The sequence below is a fragment of the Falco rusticolus genome, chromosome 6 (assembly GCF_015220075.1).
Source record: "Falco rusticolus isolate bFalRus1 chromosome 6, bFalRus1.pri, whole genome shotgun sequence".
Taxonomy (NCBI): domain Eukaryota; kingdom Metazoa; phylum Chordata; class Aves; order Falconiformes; family Falconidae; genus Falco; species Falco rusticolus.
This window is the reverse complement of record NC_051192.1, coordinates 74,848,689-74,863,434: the sequence shown is the minus strand read 5'-3', so window position 1 is coordinate 74,863,434 and position 14,746 is coordinate 74,848,689.

Here is a 14,746-nt window from a genome sequence, read left to right as displayed (position 1 = left end):
TATTGCATAAGCTGTATAACCTATGTAGCATTTGCATCATTACTGTAAGTCAGCAAATCTTTTCACTGAAAAGGAAACTTAGTCTTGTTTACAATGTGCAGTGGGAGTTTTTCCACAGAAAGTGTATCCCAGAGAAGGAGATGGTAAATTTAGGTGATATTTTTCAAAGTTATTTATTAATTAAAACATTTGATCCAAAACTAGTAGCAAATAAAGATAACGCAGTGTATAATTTCAGTGGAGCAGCAAATTAGTTAAATTTTATAGAATAATCTGAAAAGAGAAATAGATAATTATAAAAGATTTTCCTGTCAAAAATGGAATTAGGTATAGAATAGGATTTGACAGGGATCTGTCCTGGAGTCCAGTGTTCATTGTTTTCCCTGATCATCTGGCTAATGAAACAGAACAGGCTTACTGTTTTCTAAAATACCAAACTTGTGATATTTTCTCCACTAATGTCAAAGGACAAGGTAAAAAGAAAAAGTGATTTCAACACATTGGAAAATATTCTGGAGAAAAAAAAAAGTGTACTTGAATAAGGGTAAGTGCAAGATACTAATTAAGACGGGGGTGTGAATTGCCCAAGTATGGTTTGTTGAGAGAGAAGCCTGGGCAGTCATTTCACTGGCTCAGCAATTTCCAAGCAGCAGCAGATCAGGAAATATAAACAAGGGTAGAGCTTGCAAGAACCAGAAACTGATCCTTTTGCTCAATTAAACTCTTCTCAGAATTTTATTATAAAGTGGCACACTTTAAACACATGTAGATTAATTAGAGAAAATCCAGTGAGAACAAAAGCAGATGGTTCTAAGTCCAGGTAGGACCTATTTACTAGGAAGAACAGAATGACTTTGTTTAGCTTAGAAAGAGGAGACAATGTATAGGTGTTAATCATGGTTTTCAGGTATGTAAAAGATGTAGCTAAGTAGCAGAGTATTATCTTTCCTTCCTGTCCATTCCTGTTAGAACAGAGTATTAGATTTATATCAAAGAATATTTAGACTAGACAGTCTGGAAAACTTCATAGTGTTAAGAAGAATGAAACTGGTACCAGGTAGGTATCTGTGGAAAGCGGCAGGGTATTAATAAGGGACACACTGAAGTGTAATTTATGATGTACTAAGGTAGTACACCATTAGATACATAATGTTTGCTGATACAATAAGCTGGCCCATTTTTCTTGTTTGCTGGGATCACGTTGCTGTGTGACTGTGGAACAGACAGACTGTGCTCGTTGAGTTTATAGGAAAGAAAAATACTTAATCTATTTTAGAAGATCAAAAAATAGTTAAATCACATTTTTTTTTAGTGGGGAATTCTGTTAATAATGTGTGTATGCAGGGAGTAAGGTAGACCAGAAGATATGTACTAGCAAAGCAGTCGGAACATCTGGCTTACCTACAATTAGACACACCATGTAATGAAATAATAGGAACACAGTGAAAAGACAGTGCAACACTATACTGCCATTGCTCAGGTAAATTTTATGTTGCGCAACGAACAATGAAAATATCTCACACCCCTTTTTACACATCATATCTGGTTATATTTTGTGATACAGTGTCAGAAAATAGCACAACATCTACGGAACCCTCGATACAGTAACTTATTTTGAATTTGGAAATGCCATGCTTCTAACTAGGCTTCAGATTTTGTGATATATGAAAAGAGAATTTGATTTATTGACTAACATTTCTCCAGCATGTCAAGCTGCCGACACTGTGCACACGGGGAATGTTCAGGCTTCCTTCTCTCAGGCTCCAGCCAGAGGGCAGCAGTGGACTGCGCAACTTTCCTCGGGGCTCTCAAGCTCTCATTTTGAGCTGAAAAATGCTGCATTAAAATATATCTGTATTTTATATATATATATATATTATATTTTTTTAAAAAAAGTAGTATGGCAGCTGAAAGCTAATGCATACCTGTCACTTGTTTAATTAAGCTTGGTTAATTGTTGAATTTACATAGCCTTTTCAGTAAAGGATGTGCTATCAGACTCAAAATATGATTTTATTTCTTCATAACACTGTATAAATGATCTAGTAAAAGGTGTATGACTATATTCATGTGGGTGGGTATGTGTATCATCTTTATGTATTCTTTAACAGCATTGCAACAGAAGTACAAATTTAATGGCAGTATTCAGTATTTGTAGCTTAACGAAGGCCCTTGCTGGAAGTTTGTTCATACTTGCATCTTATTAAAATACTTTGGGAAGTCTACTTGCTTACAAGGACTGCCATTTTATGTATACTGATTCCCTTCATTTCCAAACAATTTTTTCCTGTCTGTTAGAGGAAAATAATGAATACATAGCGAATGAATGCACCCTAGACATGCCTATTCCAGCCACATTTCTATTTCTGAACAGAAACCTAACTCTACCTAGACTCTAAATTATTGGAATTTAGCTACACATTCTGAATATCAGTCAGTACGTGGCATAGGCATTTTTAAGTGATTCTGACTCCATACGTGTATACACGGCTTTGCTCTGCAAGTTTGCTTCTACAACTCACGTTTTCCACATTTTAAATCTCTTTGCTAAGTTACAGTATTGAAGCCTTAACAATACTTCTTCTCCAACACTTTCTTTGCAACATCTTCATGATTTTTTTTTAGTTGAAGAACTCAACTATGTTGAAAATTCTTCAAGTGCTTGGAATAAAAACTGATCCTGTTAAGGTTGTTGCAGAGCATTAACTTAGCTGCTCTGAAACTCTGCTGTTTTAAAGCATTTTAATACACCTGTGGAAAACAGACAAACGTGGTGCCAGGGTATGGCAGGAAGGAAGTAAAGAAGAGAGGAGCTATTTACAAGCAATTCCACTAAACATGTATATTAGTCTTGAGCAGAGGGAGAAAGAGGCGATAGGGCTGAGCAGGTGAGAGTCCTTTCTGCAAGCTCTTATTCATCACCTGAGAAAAAACCCAGAAAAACAGTGGTCAGGAGACCAGCCTCTGGATGAAGAATGAGTGAGTCTGTAACTACAGAGCAATTTTCTTTGATTGAACATATGCAACAACAGTAGTTCAACTTAATCTGTATTTTAACAATGCTTTTGATTTCTTTGCTGACACTAAGCTCCTGTCGTAACAACATCCACAAATTAGTGCTTTCTGCTGTCTCGACTGGTTATGATATTCCACCCTGGTAAATGTGATGTCCTTGGTTTTTCATTCCTTTTGGTTTGTTTGACTTGTAAGGCTACAGTATACCTGAGGTGAAACCCGCCACCACCACTTGCCACCACAGACCTGCAGTTAATACACGACATTGTTTTTTAACGTACACACTCTGCATCGTCTTTCTGTAGAATACTAAGTTACATTCAAAGCTATTTGGCACAGACTCACCCTACTGAATTTTAGGCACTTAACTGGTGTACCTTATTTAGGATCTTAGCTCCCATAGGGCCCCTGCCTGCTCAGTGGCAAGAGATAGGTGTCTCCAAAGGGCAAATAAAATATTATATCCTTTTCTGTGCGGTATTGTTTAAGTTCTGTTCTTCATAGCAGCCCATTTGGTGCTGTGTTTTGGATTTGTGACTAAACCGGTGTTGGTAACACACCTATGTTTTTCTTACACAGCATCAGGGGATTTATCTGTTTCTAACCCTACCTCACCAGCAAGTGAGTTGGGCTGGACAAGAAGCTGGGAGAGGACAGAGCTGGGACAGCTGACCCTAAGTGACCAAAGGGATATCATGTACAATATGACGCTGTGCTCAGCAATAAATCTGAGAGGTAGTCTTTCTCAAGTAGCCACTGCTGGGAGACTGGCTGCACATTGATCTGCTTGTGTGAGGCAGTGAGAAATTGCCTTTACATTACTTGGGGCTTTTTTCCTCTTTCCTTCGCTTGTTAAACTGTCTTTATCTTGACTCACAAGTTTTTCTCATGTTTGCTCTTCCAGTTCTCTCCCTCATCTGATGGAAGGGTGGGTGAGCGAGCAACCGCGTGGGTGCTCAGTTGCTGGCCACAGCCAACCCACCACAAACAGCTATTGGAATACTTGTGCCCTTGGCCCAAGACAACCGCAGGGGAAAGACAGTGCATTAACTAAAAATCTTGGAATTTTTGGAGAGGACATAATGATGTGTAGTGTTAGTAATACTACAATTCTTGTGGGAAATGTGGAAAAGCCTGAAGGCCTTGAAAACTGGGAGATACGAGGCGCACACAGTATACTGTCTATGCCTGGGCATTAGATGTCTTAGAGAAAATGATCTTTTCTGTATGACACCTTATTAGTGGCCAGATTAGCAGCAAATGTGTTTTAATCAAAATTCTGTGTTCCGGAGCCTGCTTTTTGTATTTAGATATTTCATTGGTTGCAGGTATTCTTTACCACATAGCAGCATCCATGGGTTGTTAAAGTTCAGCCTATTCTCCAGCAGGACTCAGTGAGCACATCATTAGAGGGTCACAGCAGAGCTGCACAGTGAAATCTTCTGTGCCCCATAGTAAATCAGCGTTTCATGCTGAAGTTACAGTTACAGCTGCATGACACTGGAAGTGAGTAAGAAGAGTCTCACAATGAAGCTACCCTATAAGAATCTGTATATTGTACAGCAAATCAATATAAATTTACAACAGAATTACATGCTAAGCTTCTCTGTATTATGCGATAAATCATGGAGATCCACAATAGAGTTCACCATTAAGCTCCCATGTAATGTATGATAAAGCACTAAGATACAGCAAGGCCCATCAAGCACCTTGCTTTATTTGGGCTATTATCATTACTGCTGTAATGGTATGGGGGAAAATAGCAAATCACTTTGCCTTTGAGGATGTACATGGGATGTGGCCACTTTTTGCTGATTCAAATTTGTGCCACCTTTGGGATGCTTACAATGCTGCTTGGAAACGTGGCTGTGCAACACACAGATATATTAACAGAAGAATTTTAAACATTGAAGGACAGTGAGATGTTCTCTTTAGTGTAGGTATTCTGCACGATGCTCCATCACTCCTGACTTGCTGACCTCACTTGATGGTAAGGATGAACTAATCCTGGGGCTCTGTAGGTTGCCTTAGCAGCATATGCATTCATTAAGTAAAAAGCTGAAAGTTTCAGTTCTCTTTTGGGAATGCTTTGTCATTCAGTGAAATCTTTAGGAGACACTGCCAAAACTGTATTTGCAAGAAACTCTGTGAACACATCAGTTTAAAATTTACTTTAGTTTTGTTCTGATGAGAAGCTTCAGATCATAGTCACTAACATTTTCTTTTCCTAATATTTTCACTGAAAGCTTAAGAGAGTGCTCTTAAGGATATATGCTTACAGAAGTGTTTGCACTATAAGTCCGGTGTGCTGGGTGTTGGAAGGGGAAACGGAAAATTTGTGCAGATGAACAGGCATCCATAAAAACAGCAGAATGAGAAAGAAAAGCTGATGTTGATCATAGGAAAGCAAAAGAAAACAAAGAGAGATCTTATGGCTGCTTCAGGCAAATGAGTTCATCCTTTACCCAACTGAATACCTGGCATGTGGCCAACCAGTAAAGAAATGGGTGGGAAGGATGATATCTAGAGCCAGTTTCCAAGTGGAAGTTAGTTTGGAGACAGTTTACAAAGCTTTGGGAAGTTCAGTATCTTGATGGAGCTTCCCTACTCAGAGCATGTTTTTGACCTTGAAGTACACATGACCAGTACTGTCAAATAATGTCACTGCATTGAAACACAAATACTAGTTATAGAAGCCACACAGAGACCAACGGTTACTCAGTTTATTAATTGGCTTCTCTGGTGTTCCCTTAAATGTAAATGATGAATTAATCTGTCATTTTAAAAAGGGTCTGACTCTAAACCTTGGAAAAGACATTGCATGCTATAGGACCAGTGTGATCCACCAAACTCAAGGAAGAACCAATAAAGACAGGCATTACAATGGCTTCTGGCAGACAGCAGTTATCCATCTACTCAGCTGAATCCTGCTGGATCCGAGAAGCCCAAAGCTTCTTGCTCTGTCCCATGAGTGTTGCCTTGCGGCTGAAATGCTACTTTCATCCCCTTAACTCTCTGCTTGACCCTTGGAATGGTAGGGTAGCCTGTCATTTGGATCAGGGCCCAGTCTAAGTCACTTGTAGTATCAACTGTGATGCCAAAATGGCACAGAGTAACTGCTCAGAGATTAATTTTGTCCTTAAACAGCAAACATATTTATTTTGTGCAACATTGGGGAGACTAGCCGGTTCACTCCGGACAAACTAGCTCCAAAGTTTTCAGTGAAAAGTCAGGTAATTTATACAGTTTTCATGAGAGGTTACAACATCTTTACATACATATTCACTTAATTTTGACATCTAATAATCATATTCATAATAGGCAGTGTTTAGGTGGCGTGAGGTGGAGTCTTCTAGAATCATCTTCTGGGGAGACTTTTGGGTAGTCACTCAATCTTCAGCCTCACCTTTGAGGGCTGCTCAATCTTCTTCCTTGCTTGAATTTGTTTCCAGAGCTTGCAAAACCTTCTGACTCATGGCCTTCTCATCTCCTTCAAACGCCCACCTTATCTTCATTTATGACTGCTAGATTGCTCAGAGTACAATCCTCCTGTCTCTTACTTTAGTACCGTCAGCGGAACAGAACAGGCCATGTCATCTCTGTTATATCTCAACATAAACAGAGCATTACCCAGAGTATGGTACCAAACCCATCCTGACTAATCCTTTAAGACCTTGCTCTGTTTCAACCGATCTAACTGATCAAAGTGATTTCTTTCTTATGTAGGAGGAAAAGGGATTAATGTATTTTTAAAAACTAGAAACCATACAGGTAATTTCTTGGAACCTATGGGTAGCCACCGCTATGTCAAACATTTTGGATGCCAGCAACATCTCTGTGTTGGCATTGTTCTTGTTGCACCACTCAAGCCAAATGCTTAGTGCTGATTTCAGAAGCAGCTGTGTGGAATGGTCAGAAAAATGCTAATATCATTTTGAATCGTTTTCATTAAGCCTTGAGAATCCACAAAGTGTCAGCAGCTTGTTTTTGTGGATCTGGATTGCTCTCTCAGAGGGAAGTATATGGCTGAAAAGTCTGCACTACCCATTTGCTGCATTAATGAACAGAACTGTATGTTACCACCACCTTCTCCTGACAGCATGGGAAGAGGTCTTTCCATTGATCCTGTCAGAAGAAACCATGCAGCTCATATGGCTTGTACAAGATAAGTTATCCATTTATGTACTGTGTTGTGCATCTTTAAAAGCAGCAGCATGCAAAGCAAAAACTGTTTGGTTTTGTTGAAACTTGCTGGATTATCACACGGTACCTGTCTTACATTTTACCTGCTGTTTGAAGCCACAAATCTTGGGAAAAGACAGAGGTCATCTATTGTTCTTCTGTGATAGAAGAGGATGCTGTGTCTCTCTGGGTGCACATGAGTGCTCTTAGGATCGTGAAGTTGTAGAAATTACATTGAGAGAGGCATTGAAACATTGACTTGTTTATCCCAGGACTGCCGCTGGCAAACTCATGGCAGAAGTTTAGTTAACCTGTATCTAAAAACTCCTGGGAGCAAATATAATCCCAAAGGAAAACTTTTCTAAGATTTTCTGTCCTTCCACATGTCCTCAGTGTGGCACTTCCTGAGGTTGATTAGTCACAAAATTAGTTTGCGTGAGTACCAGCACCTGTATGTTATGTGACAAAAGCTCATCTGTATAACCACAAAGGAACACAGAGAAGCAATGGCACATGGAGCAGAGTCCAAATAATACCCTGTAATGGGTTCTCCCAGGACCATCCCAGAAGCCATCAGCTGATCACAAGCCCATCTTCACAATCCCAGAGGAGCACAGAGTCCCTAGGCAGGTGGGAACCCAAATTAATGACTGAGAGGAAGGGACGTTGTCCAGACTCCTTCCAGGGCTGTCCCAGGAGTCTATATGTGATCTATATGTGTGCTCTGCATGCATGTGCCTCCTGGTTATATGTGCTCAGCCTTGCTACTGTTGGATCTACAGCATGGAGCTGTGGTAGCCTTACCTCTCAGGCTGCTGGATTCATCACAATATAGTTTCCCCATACATCATACACATAATTTATTTTAAAAATTAGGTTAGACAGATTCTCCTTACAGAGCCACACACAGGATATATGCCCATAGACTGAGAACAAAATAAATAGAAGGAAGGTCCATATAGCTTGCTTCTGTCACAACATATCTTATTTTAAGGAAAAGAAATACTTTGATAATAACATTTAATAAATCTGACTAGGAAAGTCTAAACAACACACATCCAAGCTGACAGTCAAATTTGTTCACCAGCTTAATTTTGTCTCATTAAGTAGATGACTATCCCAGCAGTTCTGTGCAACCTGACAAAACATGAAGATGCTTGTCCAGCAAATATCAGAGTACTGCATACAATGTCTGCAGCAACAAAATTTTCCCCAAAGCTCCCATAAGAATAATTTCTTAGGTGTGAGATCTAATGGAATGATGATGCAGTTTGGTATTTTGGTATTTTTACTGGTATCATTTCAGAGATTAAAGGAGAAGACTCACACATCTGATGGCGTTCACATTTGTATCCATCTTAGTTTATCTGGTGGCTACAAGTGCGCCTCCAAGAGTCTCGAAAACAGGAAAGGTTTTTATTGTAAAGATTCTTGAGTAATAGAAGAAATTAGTCTGAGATTTAACTTCACAGTGCCTCTTGCTGACTTGTAAAACTTAAAGTACTACTAATAACTGTATAGCTTTTTTTTTTTTTTTTTTTTAGTAAGGTCAAATTGTTCAAGTGAGCCTGTTTGGAACAGAATCATAAGAATATTTTTTTCCTACAGCAATGTTACAAGTGGAAATGGGAACATGAAGAAATGGATTATTAAGCAGCACAGTATCAAGTCTAAAAAAATCATAAAATGTAATTGCCACCTACTAAGACAGAAAAGAATTTCAAGATTGCTTTCTTTCTCATTGATTTCCTACTGTTTTGTTGGGTCTTCGTCTTGGAAAGTAGAAAAATGAAAACAGTATTTTCTTAGTCTTCTGTCTGTGGATCACTGTGTCTTAAGCATGCATTTTTTTCTCCCATGCAAGAATATTACTTTTTATTATTTATGTATTCTCTTACACCAACCAAAATCAGAGACACTAATTATCATATTTAGCATTAATTATACAGTTAAAAGTTATGTAAAGTTAAGAGGTTTTAAAATATCCTTTTGTCATAATACTTCCTTGTAGTTTCTTCTTTTAAGAGCTGTTGTGCCAACTGAGTGACCATTAACTGCGTTTTTTGTTATATTTTTTATGTTTGGATGAGTTACTGTGTAGCCATTCCTTTCTAAAGCATGCAGGCAGAGATATCATAAGAGTTCTGTGTGACACAAAAGCTGTTTTCTTTTTTAAAAAATGTTTCCTTCACCTGTTATAGTGTAGACACCAACTGTGTATTTAATTCTAAAAGCAATTTGAATATTCACTATGATTAAGAATTGAAATGTGGAGACTTCAGAAAAAAAAAAAAAAGTACTATTCTTGCAGAAAGCAAATCTCACCTCCAGTGACATATACAGAATCTTCTTTATTTTGGTGTAATGACCCCAGATAATCACAGCATTTAGTTTCTTGATATTTTTTAAGCTGTTTAGGCTATTGCCTTTCAGGATTTTACATTTTTAAAGATGTAAGTGGAAAAAAAACCCCACCCTTCTGTTTTTCAAAATCAATACATCATTTTGCTGAGTAAATAGTAACATTGAAAGCAATTATTAGCTTTAAGATTTACGCTAGCTCATCTGATGCTTTAAACATGATTCCTGACATAGCAGGCTATGACCCAGCTTTTTGCATATCAGACCTTATACTGTAAAAATCCTCTCTGATCTGTGCAAGGGTACTCTTTTCTTTCAGACCTTTTCATTTCAAAATCCTCTCCTGAATGCCTTAATTTTACATAATGCTACCCAGCAGTAGGAACCTTCCTTAATATTTGGAGGCTTTCCCCTTGTTTTCTTATCAGTTTACATCAGTTTACACCCACCTACTTGAGTAGAGCTGCTCTGTACCTACACCACGGTGATAACAGAATTTAATTCAACAATTCAGCCCTTACTGTCATCTGCTTGGATGGTCTGCTTAGTTTTTTCCTTCTACAGCAAACTGAAGATACACAATCAGATCTTCAGATGAATCTACTGCAAGGATGCTCTCAGGAAGGATGAACTTTGGCACACTTCACCCTTTGTGGTCCACTCTTATCTTTTACGCTGTTGCACCATTGAGGGGTAGCTCTGGTCTCCAGAAACAGCACTGAACAAACACTGGCTGTAGCCTTACAAAGTGTTACTGACAGAGTAATGTCAGAGGTGTGATGAGGAGTCATTTTTTGTCCTTACTGACAGAGTAGATTACATTTTACCCATTAAAAGTTAAGTGAATATGAGTCATAACTCATACATATTTTTGTGTTTACAAGAACTAACAGGACAAGAGTCCTTGTTCTATGATCACCAAGAATGGGAAAAGGTTAAAAAATGCTTTGGTGGCTTTCTGGCAGGGAATGCCCAGGTTTCCATCGCACAGAAACTGAGATGAAGCAGAGTGAGAGGAAGTTAACATACATCAACATACATCCCAGTAAAGGATAACAGAGGATGTGGCCTAGAAACTGGTGGCTGGAAGTTCTCTTGTAATTACCAGTTTAGACATAGCCCTGAAGACCATGTCTGGGGCACATCGCTAGCTGTTCCTTCACTAGCATAACCATCTCTCTTAGAGAGAGGATGGAATTGCATATGCTAGTTTTTCCCGTATAGATTGCAAGTCAGAACTGTGCCAATACGTCACCTTCCACGTGTATACCGAGCCTTAAAAAGAGAGCCTCTTTCCTTCCCCCCCTTCTCTCTGCTGAACTGTTCCCTGTTCAGTGCAAGAGGTCCATTCCCTGCCATGTGCTGGCTCCCCTCTTTCAGCACATTGTAGAGACTGGGACCCCTTGCCCGATATCCCTATGGCAGGCTGGTTTTGCTGATTCATTGTTACTGCCCTCTTTGGCGTGGCCTGGGATCCCATAGTGAACTGCATCTTCCCCACCTGTGGTCTGACTAGGTGAGGGAGAAAGGGTTCATATCTTCTGCTATACCTTAGATATATGGCCACTGTCTGAAGTCGACATATTGCCTCACTGACTGCAGCACTCCTGAGCACGTAACTTATTTCACCTGTTTGCCTAGGCACTTTATACTGCTCTGCATGAGTCATTATTTGTATTGCCAGACTGCCTACAGCAGTAGTCTGCAAACCAGGAATTACAACGGGAAGCAGAGTGATAGTAGGAGATATAAGAGAGTGTTATAAAAAATGCAGTTGTTTTTTACTGTATTTGCAGGTGCGTGTCTGGAGGCCAGCAAGAGGAGAAGCTGCAAGCATAAACAATTTGGGAATGAAGGCCATGGTCTCCAGTAATGACTAAATCCTAATAGGCAACGTACAATAGAGAGCACACTTGGAGGCAGGAATATATGGCTTACAGTCTGTGTAGCTATTTATATAATTTAAAAAGATGGGGGTGAAATGGTATCCCTTCACCATTTTAATGAATAATCATATAAAGGTCTGAGAAATAAATGTCAAAACCAGAAGCATTTCACTTGTCTGGGAGTTGCCTTGTGTGGGTTTTCACAACGGTGAAGATAAAATTTGTCTATACAGACACACCATAGTTTGAGCCTCCATTCAAGAGGCTGATGCATTGCAAACTGTTGAGTAGCAGTGCTTCCATAAATCAAATGTCTAATCATTACCCATGCATTAGGCACAGCGACTTCATGTTGTCAACAAAAGCATTCAGGATTTGTAGAGGCTTTTATGCTCTTTTTTTTTTTTTTTTCCCTAATCAAGAAGAAATAATCTGACAGGTTCATTCCTTATTTTCAAAGGGTCTTCAAGGTGTAGCCACAACTATGCTAGTTTCAATTCAATTAAGTGGCAGTTTATGCAGAATGAATTATTGTTATCTGATCATATTTAGAGTTTTCAAATTATCTGTAAAACCTCACCAAAGGACAAAAAAATCTTAGAAATTTTGAAGTTTTTTGTCAAAGCAGGTTTCTAACATTTCCAGCTTTACACTCCTTCCCCATGTTGTGGAGTTTTGGCTATGACATCATTGAATTGCACAACCATGATAATATTTCTATTTTCATTCCAGCTTTAATATTAACTTGTTGCTTATATAATCTCAAGTGTATGGATAGGTCTATATTCTTAGGCTTAGGAAACAAGATAAATCACCAAGATCTAAACACACGTAGAATATTAACAGTGCAGATCAATATTAGTACTATTTATTAACAATATTACCATATGTTTGAATTGATACGATGCTGATGCGTCGCCGTCTTGCACCATACAGAACAGAGATGTTCCCATAGCCAGCATAATAGCATCTTCATTGTAGTCATTTTTTTTTCCGAGCATCCCTTCCCAAGATAGTGCTGTGTTCTCGCCAGACTTCCTCTAACATTCGCTGCAGCTTCAGGCAAAAGCAATAATTAATGATAAGACTTGAGTGGTGTACAGCTAAGTACTAAACCAGACTGCCTCTCCTCATCCCTGCCAGTTGCTTGCTCTCTGATCTTCAGCCATACCTCAAACTGATTGTAAGTAAAATTACATATTATGAAAACTATGATGTGTATGTCTACTGTTTCAAAATAGATTAATTTAATTAAAATCTCTGATTCCATGGGATTCGCAAGATCTTTGGTCTAAACAAAGGTCTGCTAAAGCTAATTAAGGACACTAAGGTAAAATTTGCTCTGCAGGAATCATTCTGTGTTTTAGAAAACCTTTCAAAGTGTCTATACTTTGAAACATGATGGAAAATAATGATAAAAAATACTGATTTAAGGTTTGGTCCATGCTAGAATGTTTTCATGATATAGTGATATATGATTGCAGGTGTTAGTGTTGTGGCTATAAGAGTATGAAGTCTGGGAGGAAAAGGAGTATCTTTGTTAAATAAACTTTTATACTAAAAATACTGATGCATTTTTGAAGATAAAACTTACCTATTTTTTGTAAGTTATGTCAGTTCGTCTAAAGAAATCACCATATCACCTCAAAACCCCCACAATACTTAGCAGTGCAGTTTTCTATAATATTTGTGGTTGTAAATCTTAACGTAAACACAAATATATCAAGGAAGAAAATATTTTTGCTAGAGCGTTTTGTTTGTTGGAGTGAAGTCGGATGCATTACACTGACAAAAGGTGTATCTAATTTAGAAACATCTCTTCTTATAGCTGTACAATAAATCTTTTTCTAATACCACCCAAGCCTATGATCTTTCATTTCCCCTCACTTCTCCTTTCCTTTCCCGAGACTGTCCTGGTTTATTTAGATTTGAGTGGTTCTCATTGCAGTTACACTTCCCAGAATTTTACAGCACCAGTCCTTTGCCGAAATCGCAATACATCAAGAAGTTGATGGTTTCTGAAACAAACTTTTTCTAGATTGAAAACCTTTCCGTGGGAATGTTAAAGGAAGTTAGTTAAAATGTTTCAGCAGATCAATGCTGTGGCAGTGCACGAAGTTTCAACTATAGAGGGATTTACAGATCAAAAGAAAAAGCCAAACATTGTGCAGAGTTAAACAAGAGTCCTCAGAAGAGAAAGACTTATTTCCCACTCCAGTAAACAAGTTGGCAGCTACGTTCAGTACAAGTATAAATTTCTTGCAGGCCTTCAAAAACAGCTCATGTGGCAAACATCTCATTAGTTCATCTGGGAGACCCCAAATATGCATAAACTTGTGCGATGCATGACAATAACAAAGAAACAGTGCAACAACTTCAGCCATACTCTAGCTCCCATGTCCTTTAGTCTGACAAGTATCTTGTTAAGAAATGAGTGAGTATAATTGCTCAGGGGGGTACAGAGACATCCCATGTGAAATCTTATGGGACTTTTCTTGCTTTTGTGAGGGGATGTGACAATTAGTTTCAACTGCTTTCTAAAATTTAATGAGAAAGGTGATTTTTTTCCCTTGGGGCATTAAGGATTCCCCTACTTTCACCAAAGTCTCTCCCTCTCACTCCATGTCAGGCCTTTGGCCACCCCTTGAGCCCACAGTGAAGGCTGCACCGTGCTGCTGGACCTCACTGGGCTCTGGGCTTGGGGACCCATATACAGGTCTTCGTCCTTGCACAAGGTTTTATAGGAGTAGGTGGAAGCCTGGTCTGGATATACAGCCAAGTTTCAAGAGGGAACACTTAGCAGCTAGTAGACATGTCTAATCATTTTCCTCTCCTATTGTCTTTTATTTTGTCTGTGTAGGTATAATAGATCAAAATGATGAACAAGGATGCCATACTAAATTGCCTTAAGAGAAAAATTTTCTTACTTGTTATATTGAAATTATTGGCAAAGTCATGATATTTATGCAAGACACTGTCTGGGGGAGACAAGCAGTATCTTTGTAAACAGAAGATTCATGACCATATACTAGTAATGCAAGAAAAGATGTGGAAAAAAGAGGAAACTCATACTTTTGGAGTGAAGATTTAATTTGGTCTGAAACATAAAGAAGTCTGGTTTACCTCCAATGAAGAGCTTATGTGACTAAAAATAGTGTCATGGTTTTGTCTTGTGATATCAGTTGCTTAATAAAAGACTATTTCTCTCTACAGACCCACGTCACTATTATTTGTTAAGCCCTGTCTTTTGCTCCGGGCTAGAAGAGGAAACCAGAAGTATTCTAAAATAATACAGCCAATTG